Below are 13,332 nucleotides of genomic sequence, written 5' to 3' on the forward strand. Positions count from 1 at the left end.
CCATGTCCTATCAAACATCAAGAAGACGGCTATTGGAAGTCCTTCGGAGGGCGAAAGTAGACAGAACTCTGAAAAAGAAGCACATGTTTACGTACCTCAAAGATAAAGCATCTGCTGAATTGTCAAAGAAAGCCAAGCAGAGTGAGCACGTGTTTTGCTCGAAATTGTTTCACATGCTTGACAAGCGCAACAGGAATTACCAAAAATTGGAAGAGAAGAAAGCGGATTGGCTGGACGGTGAGTTATTAATGATGACTGTACCTGTCAGTGAAGACGAGTGGGGACCATCGACTTCAGCAGGTGTAGCTGGACCTGAACGACCAGGGGTGGCTTTCTCTGTGAGCAGCGAGCGCTCGAAGAGGAGAAAAACAGAAACATCGCACTCCTCATTCAGCGGTACTACCCTTGCTTATGCTACTCAAATTAAATATAGAGAGGAAAGAGAATTGAAAAAAACGAAACGTCTTCAGGAAATGGAAGAATTGCCTGGGCACATACCCAAAAACAGAATCCCAAATGTTACAACCCAGAGGAGGCTTTAGCACTGATACTCGAGGAGGATATGACACGCCACCATTACCAGCTGCTAAGAAACGGGACGAAGGACTTGGATCACAATATATATCCTGCTTACAACCATGTTCTAGACGCAAGGAAAGAATGCTAATATGAAATCATTAACGTCACAGAATCTGTAGCTGAAGTAGCTCTACAATCTCTCCTCGACCATACAACTACAATAATTCTGCAAGTACAGGAACCTGTGCTCGAAACCATCTCAGAAAAGTATCACAAAACTCTGCAGCTGATTACCAAATGGGGATGCGACCTCACCTCCGGGCAAGCCCAATATAAACAGACAGCTCGGGAGGAGGGCTTTCAAGACAGCGACATTTTTTCACGTCAGCTGTGCCTCTGCAACTTTATTATGAGAAAAAAAGGGGTCAGACTTGTAGTGTGGCAAAATCAACGTCCCTCATCCACAAAATATTGTCGGCCGATAAAGTTACAATTCAGGAAAGAAACTGAAGAACTTTGAAGGCAAGAAGCTAGCCTAATGGAAGAGCAAATTAGGTGCCTGACTCCAAGCTGCATCACTATTCCGCTGTTACGAGATCCAGAGCTGAAAAACCGGAAACTTTCCGATTCGGATTGTCCACGCTACGTGCCTGGATTAGATTTATGAACTGGTTGCTGCATGTAGCATACCGTTTCGACATTAAGAAATGACAGGTGAGGAAAGGCGACCAACCGATGATAAAGAAGAAAAAAAGATCCAAGAGGCCATGAAAGCTGAGTTAGGCCTCAATATTGACGAACCGAGGCAAGACGGCAGTGGCACTTCCAACGACGGCAATAGAGCCAGACGATTTTTTTGAATCTATCAAGTTGCAGCAATAACAGATCTGAATGGAAAGCTTGTTGAGCAGTGTGGCGTCTTGCTGCAGGTCTTGACTTGTGGACTGGCTATCAACCCAAACAAATTTGAAGCTTGGGCAAACGATATCAGGGATATCTACATCAAGCATTATTCGTGGTTCTACATGCCCGCCTTCATTCACAAAATTCTCGCTCATGGGTTCTCAATAATCTCGCACGGCCTATTACCCATTAGGCAGATGTTGGGGGAGGCCCATAAAGCCCAACATAAGCATATTAAACATTATCGGGAGCATCATTTCCGAAAGTGCTCACGCAAAGAAACAATGAAGGATGTGTTGTTGCGGCTCCTCGTAACAAGCGACTCAATGATATTCACGCTTCGGAATCCCATGGCACAGAAGCACAAGAAAAGAAACTTATCTTCAGCTGTACTGAACCATTTGAAAGAGATGGAGGCTCCAGAGCAGCTGTCATCTGAGGATGAATCAAAATAGTGTTAATGTGTAAAAATAATAAACTGTTCAGTTATTCTTTATTTCAGTGCAAAAATATTATTCTCATTGTGCAAATGTGTGCAAATATATTATTAATATTGTTAGTAAAACATTTTATCGTCTTGTTTCACATTCATTAACAGCAGTCATCTGAGGATGAATCAGAATAGCCTTTATGTCTAAAAATCATAAGCTGTTGTTATGTTTTATTTCATGTGGAAAAATACTATTCTCGTTGTACAAATATGTGCAAATACATTATTATACATGTTCGTCCATCATTTTGTCTTACTTTTAGCATAACATAACACTTCTGCAACGAAAAACACAAGATTTCAATTTTTAGCACGAAAAGGTAATTTTGGCCAGGTTTTGAGGGTTTCTGGACCACTGTGCCCTGGTATGGAGGATACTTTTAATCATCTCACGTCGAATTTTCATGAATAACCCTTATATTTGCTTGTAAGCTTTTCGCATTTGCCTAGTCTTGATGATAGAGGGAAAAAGTATGAGTGGAATTGATAGTTTTATCTTTTCACTCCTTTTTTTGATATTTCATGATCCATGCTTTGCGGAACAGGTGAAAGGATTATTCTGGAATTGGAAATAAAAGTGAATGCGAACAGTATGGATGTGTTTTGTACAGCCTTTTTTTTTTTTTTATTATTTATTATTCGTAAATATCCATGTTTCCGGTGTAATATATATTCTTTTGTTATACAAGTACAAGAAGAATGTGCTATGATAATTTCATATTTCAGGTATTTTCTGTGCTCTTATATAAAATATTAATGCATTTATTTTATATCTTGTAGAGTATTATCATTTTAAGTTACGTATTACGCGACACAGCATTGATAAGTATTTTAGAATGGACATTCACGATATCTTAAGTAGGTGTAATCAAAAATATTCTAGTGTGGGCTTCTAGATAAGAGAACTAAAAGTAACAGATATAAAGAACTTGTTTGTTTTTCATTGTATTATGTAGTTATGCTCCGCGTCACCCGAATTGGCGTATGGTTTCAGCCAATAAGCTCGCAATGCGCTGTTACTAAACTTTCAGGGAGGAATCTAATCATTCATAATTGATTTTGTTCGTATTTGCAGTTATGATTAGATTCGTCACTGAAGGTTTGGTAACAGCGCACTGCGAGCTTATTCGCTGATGGTATACGCCAGTTCGGGTAACGCGGAGTGTAGTCCCTTGTTTCATAAACGTATAGCTGATTTATTTACGCTCTTTTTGTCTTCAAAAATGTTAGGATTAGAACATATGGTGGGTGTGTGTGATATGTAGAATAATTGCGACATCCACGTGAAACCACATACACTTCCACTAAATCGCTGCATACAACATACGTAGATATTAACAGATGGGAATACAATTTCTATCTGCTAAGTCAGCTCAACCGGAATAATTCCACACTGGTCAACATGAAAATTATTTCTTGGATCTTTATTGTGCTGTGTTTTATTTACAGAATTTAATGTTTTGCTTTGCTTGCTTTTGCACTTTATACACGTAAATTTTGAACCGTAACTATTCTGCTTGAATAGGAGAACAAAACAAGCAAGCTTACTGTGACTATTCTTTTATTTACGTACTTCATTTATTTTCCGTAAAAAATTTCATCGATTACAAAAGGCTTGATCACTTTTGGTATTCAAGTATATAAAGATAACCAAGAACGTTTTATCGCTTTTTCACCCACCACCTTCGAACATCGGTATGTCACCTAAGACGTACCTCGAAGATCAAAAATAGTACCCATTAGCATCGACACCTTCTGGCAACGTACTGGAAGGCCATGGATTTCATCACGGTAGAACTTGGTGGGCCGTGAAGCGAAGAAATATCAAGTACATTTTGCACCTCTACTAGGGATTTGAACTGGCGTCCTCTAAGGTGACTGTCCAAGGAATGGAACAGGTCATAATCGGGCGGTCCAATGTCCAGGCAGTATGGTGGATGCAATAGTGTTTCCCAACCAATGCGTAGAATGGTGTCCCGGATCATCCTAGCCACGTGGGGCTTAGCATTGTCTTGTAACAGGAGAACCTCTTTGCAATTCAAAAGTGCTGTTTCCAGAGTTTTGAGTTTTTCTTGAACCGGGCTCAACTGCTGACAGTACACAGTTGTATTGATGATCTGACCAACTCGTAGAGTTCTAGATGCACGATGCCGCGAGCAGTCCACAAACACACAGGAGCAGTGCTGGTTTCGGCTTTTAATTATTATTATAACTGGTTCATGGATGCTAACCAATGATGACGGCGCCATGGGGCTCCGTACAGGACCCACTTCTTACCATATGTCAACACCCTGTCCAGAAATGGCTCTTTCCTCAGACGAGACAGCAAAGAAACACAGATGTCTGCTTTCGTTGCCTTCTGGCCCGGAGTCAAATCATGTGGAACGCATCGACCCAATTTGTAGTGCTTCTAAGTTGGAGGTGCTGCCGAATGGTTTCTCCACTCACACTGAATTGTAGTCCCGCTCCTCACATGTCTGGCCGCGCTATTCTCCTCAATTGCTGCCTGAATATCTCCATTTTGAACATGTGTTGGTCTTCTGGCACGTGGTTTGTTCGAGTGTTTTGTGTCCGTCCTTAAACTTGTTAAACCACCGCTGCACTGTCCGCGTAATAACGACACCCTCACCAAAGTCCTGGCATATCTTCCGCACCACTGCAGGGGCGTTCGACCCCAGTTTGAACTCGTACGACATACACGTCCTTATGATGCGCTGTGGAGGTCCCATGTTCACTCTGTCCTTACGCAAGTTCACGGTGTAACTGAACTGCCACAACCAGGTAGTATGTTGAGTATACCCACACCAACAACTGACCTTCGCCTCATCTCACGGTGTGAGGGCCAATTGAACACACCCCTCCACATAAAGCGACAGAACGTTCTTGGTTACCTTTATAGAGTTAAAGCAAAAATGTAATAGAGTAAACTCGTGGTACAGGAAAGAATTCACGTAGAAAGTTCAATGTCCCTTTTCTTTCTTTCTTTCTGAATATTGAACAAACTCCATGGCTCTGTATAAGTAGAGTAACAAATAAAACACAGTTCTGACCAGAGCAGAATGAAATATATTAAAAACTATACTTACAATGCGTTACAGTTTCTAGGACCTAACATCCTCTTCATCAGACACAAACACTGAGAAAAGACAGGTGACAGCAGATCTTATATACACGAGAAAGTGAGAGGCCACGCCCTTTTCTTCTCTCATTGGTCGGAGGGAACCAATGAGGATAAAGGCAATTCCGCGCCAACAGAAAAATATAATTGAGCCCTTTCACTTTTTCTAACAATTTCACTTTCAATATATATACTGTATATATAAATTTAAATAAATAAATATAAATAGCGTATATGCACTTGTTCCTTTTCTATCACATCCAACAATTTCTCCCATTGCTCGTGTATATTCATACCGCTTGTCCAATTCATTAAGTTCTTCTCTTGTTCTCTCTTTATTCTTCTAGCCTCTTTCCACTTTCTAATAATCTTCCTGTTCTCTCTCTCTAAACCCCTAGACCCCTCCCAGTCTATTTTATGTCCCGTTTTCTTCACATGTTTGTATATAGCGTTATTATCTCTTTTCAGTCTAACATCATCCTTATGTTGTTTTAATCTGTCCATAAGCCTTTTCCCCGTCTCCCCTATGTATTTCATGTCACACTCACTACACTTCACTTCATATATCACTCCTTCTTCCTGCTCCTCTATATGATTTTCCTTCCTTTTCCTTTTCTTCCTTATGCACTTCAACAAAGTTTCTCCTCCTTTTCTATAAGTCTTCACACCTTCTTAATAACTAAGACTTTGTGGGAAAATAGCTATTGCATAATTGGAGAAAGACTAGTTAAGATAAAAGAAGGTTTAAGCATTGGATCCAAGCTGAGTCCAGTTCTAGCGGAAATAGTAATGACCAAGTGGGAGAAAAAAAGTGACAGAACAAGCAGGAGGAAAGTTACTGTTCTTTTGCAGGTATGTTGATGATTGTTTAGGCATATGAACAGGGAATAGAAATCAACTGGAGAAATATGTTGAAAGTATAGAAGACCAAGGGAAAGGCATAAGGTGTGAATTAGAAGTTGAAGAAAATAACTATCAATTTCATGGATATGAAGATAGAGAAGCAAGGTGAGAAAGTGACTACCAGTTGGTCAGAGAACAAGAGGAGAACTTAATGAATTGGACAAGCGGTATGAATATACACGAGCAATGGGAGAAATTGTTGGATGTGATAGAAAAGGAACAAGAAAAGTGCATATAGGCTATTTATATTTATTTATTTATTTAAATTTATATATACAGTATATATATATATATATATATGTGTATATATAGTTATTTATTTTTCTTATTTAATATTTTCTACTTGTTATTTACCTTTCTTTATATGTCATCTGTTTAAACAATTGTTAGAAAAAGTGAAAGGGCTCAATTATATTTTTCTGTTGGCGCGGAATTGCCTTTATCCTTATTGGTTCCCTCCGACCAATGAGAGAAGAAAAGGGCGTGGCCTTTCACTTTCTCGTGTATATAAGATCTGCTGTCACCTGTCTTTTCTCAGTGTTTGTGTCTGATGAAGAGGATGTTAGGTCCTTGAAACTGTAACACATTGTAAGTATAGTTTTTAATATATTTCATTCTGCTCGGGTCAGAACTGTATTTTGTTTCTGAATATGTTCATAGCAGTCAAAAGTGTTTATAAATATTGTTTTGTTTGACTGCTTTGTCATAAATAACTTACCAAGCTTATACACTGGAATTTCTTTCTTAATTTATTTATATGTTTAGTGAATAATTCATTTTATTTGTAGACCAATAAACAAGAAGTAAATAATGAGCAAAAGATATTTCATATGTAATTCTTTATGAATGATGTCCAAGACCGATATTCTTTATGAGCAATTAATTTCCTTGTAAATGAAAATTATTATTGTGATGATTATGAACAATGACAGCTATGTAATGGGCGTGTCATCTGTTGAAAATTATGAATTATAGAAACCAGGTACATAGTACCATTTCTTTGATATCATAGTGAGTTGTTAATTTTTAGATTTTGATATGTAAAAGAAATTAATTAAAAATGGAAATGAATTTATGTTGTAAGTTATTTTCCTTACTTACCATGCGCAGTGTCTAGTAAAACTTTGCCTTTGCAAATTTTTTATTTTATAAAGTACTGACAATCCTTACTGTGTGTTTCAGATGTAAAGCATCACGGCCAGTGGCCAATGGAGCACGATATTCCGCGCGGTGTTGCCGGATTTCGGACTCCCCTTTCCCTTCTCGCTCTTCCTCCAGTTGAGATTGACACATACATTGGCAACATTATTCACAATGTAAAGTACTATTCCAGCAAATTCAAGAATTTTGACTGTGCATCCTGGAAGTATATAGCATTAAATTACTTACATGTTAACTTTTCCAGTGAAAATGCTAAACACTTGTCTTCAACACTACTTTCACTATCATCTATGTCAGTTAATATTTCGTCTTTGTCTGAATCTGACTTGTAAATTTATTTTTATGGGTTCCAAAAACCGTAAACACAAAAAATAATTCTTCGAGCTTGACTTCGTAGCACTTGAAAGAAAAAAAGGAAGACAGAAAATAAAACTTCTGCTGTACTCGGTTTGCTTAAAGACATTGTCAACTATAATTTTGGAGAATAAACGAACTACCACGAAAGAAAGCAACGAGACACTGATGAATTCTACACAACTAGCCCCTTTGTTTCCTTCTCCGTTTTCATAACAAGTAGCACGCTTTGGCTTCGTGTAGGTGCCACGAAAGTAATCCATCTGATTCCTAAGCAACTCGATATGCTCGAGTTTGTTTTGGGTTACGATAATTTATGACACCATTCAGACGCCTGATGCTTTTGATTCCCTTATAGAGGAGAAAAGAGGGTGTTAAAAGTCGCACACAATAAGGTAGTGGAACGTGAAAGAAAAGAAACAGAAAAACATACTGCGTTCCTTCTGTCGAATAAGAAAGGGTCTATCTTGAAGTAAATTTCAAAACAAATTACAAACTTCCCATGCTTTATTCTTACGATGATTGCAAAGATTGCAAAAGTATGTAGCCACTGGGAAAAAGGGGGTTCTGTCCATCCGAACTATTTCCAGCTCCAAAATGAGGTTCGTCTCGTATATGTTTAATAAACTTATTTAACACTTAATGCAAATGAAGGACTTTATAATAAAATATGAAAAAAAAAAAAAAAAAAATCAATCATCATCAATACAGTTTCTATACCTAATTGAAACAACTAAAATTAATTATATGCTTTATATTCTCATTTCCCTAACTGGGTGCACTGTGAACTCACTACTATATTGTTGCATAATAATATCGGAGTTAATATTTTTTCGAGTTTTTTTTCCCCCTTTAGTATTTTAACCTACATAAACACAAAGTCAGATAAACAGACTGCTGTAAACAGTATTTATTTTCTTATGAATAGCTTATTGATTCATCTTTTACACTCCGGTTTTTAACTTCAGTACTGTCAAGATTCGTCTTTTGATAAGGAAGCATTGTGAAAATATAATATGCGCATAGTATGTATGTATGTATGGTGAGTTAAAATGCTTTCATGTTGTGAAAGAGGTAATTTGTTCTGCTTTTAATATGTGAAAAGCTTGCCTCCCCATGAAAGTAATGTTCTCCTAGAACAACCTGCTGGGTACACCCCTGATTATCCTGTAATAAAAGTTCTATTTGCAAATCGAAACAAAATCCACTGGAAATTAGACGCGGGACTCAACGCTCGTTTTACTAATTGTTTTATATGGAAACCTTTCAAAGCGTCTATCATGGCAACCAGTTGACAGAGAAAGATGTAGTTTTCACGTATTTGTTTGTAATTCTTTTCTCTACTCGGTAAAGTGAGCAGTTAATGTGCTAGTACAATATTTCTAAGTAGCGCCTGTGATATTGTCAAGATTCGCAGTAGCGCGAGAAGACAGCGTGCAGAACTGCTTGTCGCGAACTGTCAACACCGCTCAATGCAAATTGGATGCCGTGTGAAGCAAACTCAAGGCCATGTCGTTTCTCATCTGAAAAAAAAAAAAAAAAACTCCCAAGATATGTTAAATCACCTATATGCATAATTAGTACAATATTTCTAAGTAGCGCCTGTGATATTGTCAAGATTCGCAGTAGCGCGAGAAGACAGCGTGCAGAACTGCTTGTCGCGAACTGTCAACACCGCTCAATGCAAATTGGATGCCGTGTGAAGCAAACTCAAGGCCATGTCGTTTCTCATCTGAAAAAAAGAAAAAAAAAAACTCCCAAGATATGTTAAATCACCTATATGCATAATTTGTTTACATTAAGTTGAGTCTTAGAAACAGTAAAAGCAAAATAATAATAATAAATCCCGGGCTGGGCGCGAACCACCAACCTTGTGATCAGTAGGCGTATGCTCTTCCGACTTGGCCACGGAGGCCGTCAAGAAAACATTGCTTGTAGAGGGATAAATCGTTGAGATCTTTTTAATTTAGCTAATCAGAGTGCTCCTGTAACCGTGTATATTCGACGATAATCGTTTGGGATCAGATAAAATCCGCTCGTCATGTAATTTTTAACAAAATGACGCGCATCTATTTATTTTATTTCATGGTTCTCCCATATTCACTTTCAAATGATCGGCGACAGTTGACATCTAAATTCACACAATTATACGCACTCGTCTCAAGATCTTTGACTTCAAGATGTAGAGGCAGGGGTTACCCTTGACCGCTGGAGCTCACTTTAGGATTAATTCATCAGGAAAAAAAGTAATATATAATAATAACCGCCTGCACATAGTTCGTGTTGGTCCCTTCGCGATTGTCCGCGATGAATCGAAGGAGCGCGGACCAAAATGAAGTCCCCGCTGCTACGCGGTGGTAACTTCAACACCCCGACTCTAGATATCTTTCAACTCGACGAAACCCTGCTGCCAGTGGCACACTAGTGGCAATCATTCTACGCGTCGCTATAGCGGCAATCGACATTTACCGGCAAGTGGTCCACTAGGTGTTGGCGACGTTTACGGCATGGAAAGATTGTTCCTCCGATTACCTTATGATGCTCGATGAACACTGGAAAAGTTTAGTGATCATACCGGTAATAAGAGTAAAGAAGAGTAAGAGATTTTCTGAGTGCGTCAACATCGAGGCCTTTTTGCAACCATACAAAGACATGACTTAATCGTAAAAAGAAAAAGAAAATCAAACATAAACGCAACAATAAGTGATCCGTACACAGAAGTCGCGCATAAGTTAATAATTCAGTTAAGCAGAAGTTATGAAATTTTAATAATAATAATAATAATAATAATAATAATAAGTATTCAGGGTGGTAGGTAACTCCACCGACAAACTTTGGGAGGTGATTCCTTATATGAAATGAAAGAAAAAAGTTCTTATAAACATAGGTCGAAAAACGTCCCATTTCAGAGTTATGAACCGCCGAAAATTCGAAAAATCATGTTTCGAAACCCCTTGCCTTAGAAACTATAGGACCTCTAACAAGCGTTTAAGGAATTACACAGGAACTAGTATGTGAACTATCTAAATATCCATGTTTTACCATCCTCCGTTATGGGCGAAACGAACGCGTTATTAGTACTTAAAGGAGTATCCCTATACCTGAATCCTCTTTTTGCAGTTCGTTTCGGCGATAACGGAGGATGGTAAAACATGGATATTTAGATAGTTCGCATACTAGTTCCTTTGTAATTTCTTAAACTGCTTGGGATCGGTCTTGTAGTTTCTAAGGCAGAGCGTTTCGAAACGTGAATTTTCGAGGGTTCATAACTCTGAAAGGAGACGTTTTTCGTCCCATGTTTATTCGAACTTTTTTCTTTCATTTCATATAAGGAATCACCTCCCAAAGTTTGTCGGTGGAGTTACCTACCACCCTGTATATTTTTCTTTTCAATGGTTTCTATTCGCATTCGCAGATAAATTTAGAAGCATACGCTCACAAGAATACGAGCAGTCAAAAAGTTCCTGTTATTTTGTTTAGTTCTTTATTACCACAATATAAGCACACATTTACTCAATTGCCATCAAAGTATTCACTTTCGGAACACACACACACACACTAGTTCCCCTGCTCCTGTCATTGCTGGAAAACACCAATAAAAAACCTCTTTTGGTATCTTCCTAATTTCAGCTGTTGTAGTGCTTTTGATCTCTTCTACGGTGGCGAAACGGGTACCTTTGAGGTCCATTTTTTCCTAAAGTATTGTCACAATAAACTATATTTTTTAAAAAGACAATCAAAGCCTCTGACGCTGGTTTCCCCAATTTGCACATGAACTTAATGTTTGTACGTTGCTCGAACTGCGACATTCCACCAAGTGATCACCACACACACACACACTCCTCCGTTTAGTTACATTACTCCGTACACTGCATCTTATGATCTGATCACACCTGTTCAATTCATAACTAGGCAACCTAAGGAGTGTACTGTGCAAAATTCATTGTAATTACATCACAAATACCAAAACTACAACATTGCGAGAACTTTTTGATTGTCCGTCGTCAAGCATGTAACTAATTTGGTAAAATCATATATAGTGTTAAATACAGAGTTTGTGTAACGTAAGTTTTTGAAAAATGACTGTACAATACTTTTTTTTGGGGGGGGGGTAATAAATTATTTAAAAACGTCGTATCAAATCGAGTTCACAAATGGAACATGCTATATGTAAGCAGGATCATTTTCAAATTCTACTCAAGTAGGGAGAGCTTGAGCCGGGCGAGGTTCCCTGGCTACGCCACTGATTTTTATTTTAAAATCAGAAGTTTGAAACTGAATTGGCTCCTTCAGGTTTTCTAAATTGCTTCCGATATCCGTTAAAACAAAATCCGTAAGACCGAAGGGTGGGTATAATTACAAACTTATTAATATTAGATGTTTCAGAATTTTACATCTATTTACTTGGAGCACCATTTCACGATTGATCTTATGACACGACTCTGCTTTCTTTACAATATCAAACTAAAGTTTTGACTCATAGCAGCTAATCAGGTAACACATCTCACAAAGTTTTAGTTATCATTTACATTTTTCGTAAGGCACACATTTTGATGAAAACTTATCCAAAGACATAATTGAGTCTTGAAGTATGAAAATTCCTAAGATATTTTGGGCAGGATAACGTTTGCTAGAAGCATATGAATTCAAAAATGTCCTGGTATTTGATATTTGGCGGGTCCAAGTCGGACACGTTGATATAATTAGAATGAATATATCAAAGAGTATTTATATACGAAACGGGATTTGCTCTTTATATGTGAATAAGAAAGAGCCAATACTCACTAACTGTGTGTTCAAAATCTGCCATATTAGTTTGAATTTCATCCGGAATTCATTTTCTGGTATGTTAAGGAATGTACAATCTTAATAATAATAAGAATAAAAATCCAACACTTATTTAAAGCATCCGTATAAACAAACCATCCGCAAACTGTTTCAGCGATACTCTCTTGTCATTGTCAGTCCCATTATTTCTATGAGTGTCATTATTTAAGAAGAACCTACGTTGCATCATTTGTGAAAACATTTTCCTTGTAGCTTCAAATACTTCCGACGTTTGTTTACTTCACAAGTCTAATACCAGAAATGAGAAGACACCTTAAGTTATGAAGCAAGATATCTTAGGAAAAATTCTCTATCAACTCATAACCATTTTTTTCTACAGGGAACAAGATTGGTCACGATTATAATTCTTCGAGCAACGTAGAATTTTAAACAAATGTTGACGATAGTAAGATGGTTTATTCATACGTGTTTTAGATAAGCGTTGCACTTTTATTATTATTATTATTATTATTATTATTATTATTATTATTATTATTTAATATGTATATTGTTTCATTAAGTAATACACAGTTCTGTTGAAAAAATCTGGCTACCTACTCCTCTCTCTTTTTTAAAAATCTGTATTCTTATTCATAGATGGAATTTAATTCATGAAATGTAAATTCTGGACCACTTGAAATCTAATTCAGTCAAAGTGTTAAAAATTTCCTACCCGATGATGCGAGAACACAATATGCCCTTTAAAACAGGTGGGTAACCAGAATTTTTTGAACAAGACTACATAAAAGATAAGAATAACTACAAGTAAAACTATTCTTCGTCTTTTAGGGTAAAACTTGAAAAATATAATCCATGTAGGGTACGTCCGACACTGCATTTATCTTCGTTCGTCATATTGCTTAAAATCAGACTGACTTTTAATATTATTCCGATTTTAAGCAATGTGACTAGACGAACATAACTGCAGAACTATTAGATTCCCTGCTCCAAGCAGTGTGGGACTTTTTAATTAATTAAAATCAATTGCAATTAATCAATCAATTGGAAGTAATTAATCTGGAAATGAATTGCAATTGATTATAATTGTGTAATGTAA

General features: G+C 37.3%; 1 protein-coding gene across 1 annotated transcript in view; it reads left to right on the forward strand.

Moving 5' to 3' along the window:
• Positions 1-7,004, forward strand: part of LOC145684765 (deoxynucleoside kinase-like) — a 35,720-nt gene extending 28,716 nt beyond the window's left edge. The window contains exon 7 of the mRNA XM_081757144.1: positions 1-7,004. The gene's annotated coding sequence lies outside the window, so the exon portion shown is untranslated.
• The last annotated feature ends 6,328 nt before the right edge of the window (positions 7,005-13,332 follow it).

This window comes from Thermobia domestica, chromosome 1 (genome assembly GCF_964235325.1).
Source record: "Thermobia domestica chromosome 1, izTheDome1.hap1.1, whole genome shotgun sequence".
Taxonomy (NCBI): Eukaryota; Metazoa; Arthropoda; class Insecta; order Zygentoma; family Lepismatidae; genus Thermobia; species Thermobia domestica.